Below are 2,329 nucleotides of genomic sequence, written 5' to 3' on the forward strand. Positions count from 1 at the left end.
GAAGACTTAGGCTTGACATTTGGCACTTGGGAAAAAAGTAAGACATTTTTATTGAGTCATGGGCCGACCTAAACAAACATACACTATACTTGCTTTCAATGCTATTAAAGTAAAACATTTGAGAACATATAATTATCTGTTGCAAAGTGCTAACCAAACCAAATCCCAACGGATTTATGGTACAAATGCACAAATTTGTTTAATGTATAGTGGCCGGACGTTTAAACCCAGGCACAGTGCTGGAATTTCATTTTTTCGAAAGGGCGAGGCAATTTTCATTTACCAAAAGGGCACTTCTTTTGGAAATATGGGAAATCTTTGAAGAGACACAAAGGCCAAGACCAAGACCAGGCCGAGGTCTCAGTGGCCTTCCTTTAACTCCAGAACTGCAAGCAGAGACTTTCTCGAAGGCTAAATGACAACACAACACAACACAACACACATAAACAGGTAGGCCCTATACAAGAAATTGCTGAAGTTTTTCAGCAAAAATTGTAAAACAGATTAAAGTAGGGCGAACATCATGCCTGGAACTTTTTTTTAAAAGAAACAAGACTTCACCGCTTTCAACGCGGAATGACCAACCTCTCTCAAAGTGCTTCAAGAGTGCCCCCCCTATGACCCTGAAGCCTCCAGAAAAATGCACTTTCACAAAAAAATAATTAAAGTGCTCCCCTGCCAGATGAGATTAAAATCATTCAAAATGAGTTGGTGGAAGGAGAAGGGGGGGGGGGGAGTTGATGGTGGTAAAAAACCGCCGGTCAAATTCCCTCCAGCCCCAGAAATGCCAAATGTTTAATTGATATACCTAGAATCCTGGGCCGGCATGTTTGGCCGAGCCTTGAGGGTTAAATATTCACACGGGAAACGGCAAAGTCTTTTTGGAGAGATCACAGTCACTGCGCCGATTAAACAAATCGAGAATTTCGGGGAACATGTGGGGTTGCTTCTGTTTCTTTCAGTTTGGCAGAGTCGAGCTTGAAAACTTACACAGTTTACACCAGTTGTCACACAAAGGAAAATGTTTATTAACACAAAATAAACATTTAATCCGGTTATAAAAACAAAAGCATAGGAGTAGATCATGAAGAAAATGTGGTTTCAAAAGGTTGGAAATGGAAGCATAAACGATCGCAGTTTCAGTTTCTGTTAGAATAGAGTGTGGTGTGACTTTGGCTATATAATAAGGTGCAATGCTGGGAAAGGCCCTTTTAACTGTAACTGACCAAGCAATACTTGGGAACAAGTGCAGGGACCAATTTGATTATATGCTTACAGAGCCCATTGAATCACCAGGGCTGCTTATAAGCACAACAAGTAGCTAAGCATAAAACAACCTTATGCTTTATACCAGATAAAGGTTACCAGCCAAACTACCATGTCACAAGTACAATTTGTGACTGTATCCTGCTAATTTTCGAATATTTTTTTGCTTTGAAAGCATGCTCGTAACAGAGTGCAGATTAGCGCAGCATAAAATAAAAATACCTTCCACCTTTAATGGAGAAACCTCAAGGACTACGTTTCATAACAAATCGAAGATTGCCAATTACAATAATGAGCCGCAGCAAATGAGCAAAAATATGTCGCTGGAAGCCACATACATTATACATACCCCTGGAGGTTGTGCGTTTGGAGGCTACAGACCGCGCATGGCAGAATGAACACTAAAGGGGGAGGGTCAATTCATGTTGAAGTAATGTCATTATGTTGTATCGAAATACTCATCATGCATGTCTTTGTGTGGGTTATGCGCTTCACTTATTGTATGATCACCAAATAATAATATGATACATTTATATAGGGCATAATGCAGCAGGCCTTGAACTTTACTCTCGAAGGGGCACAGAAATTTTTTGGAACTTTGCAAAGGGCACCACAGCAAATACTTAACGTAAAGTAATTATGTTGTATCCAAATAATCATCATGCATGTCTTTGTGTGTTTCACTTATTGTATGATCACCAAATAACAATATGATTATTAATACAAGACTTTTATATAGCGCATAATGCAGCATGTCTTGAGCTTCACTCTATATACAAAACAATAAAATAAAATGTATAAAGCAAATGTTACAAGAAATAAAGATTCAAACAAATGAGTCTTTAAAGGCAGTTGACACTATTGGTAATTACTCAGAATAATTATTAGCATAAAACCTCATTTGGTAACGAGTAATGGGGAGAGGTTGATGGTATAAAACATTGTGGGAAACGGCTCCCTCTGAAGTGCCATAGTTTTCGAGAAAGAAGTAATTTTCCACGAATTTGATTTCGAGACCTCAAGTTTAGAACTGTGAAGGCTAGTCTTTGACAATTACCAGTAG

This window comes from Asterias rubens, chromosome 15, assembly GCF_902459465.1.
Source record: "Asterias rubens chromosome 15, eAstRub1.3, whole genome shotgun sequence".
Lineage (NCBI taxonomy): Eukaryota > Metazoa > Echinodermata > Asteroidea > Forcipulatida > Asteriidae > Asterias > Asterias rubens.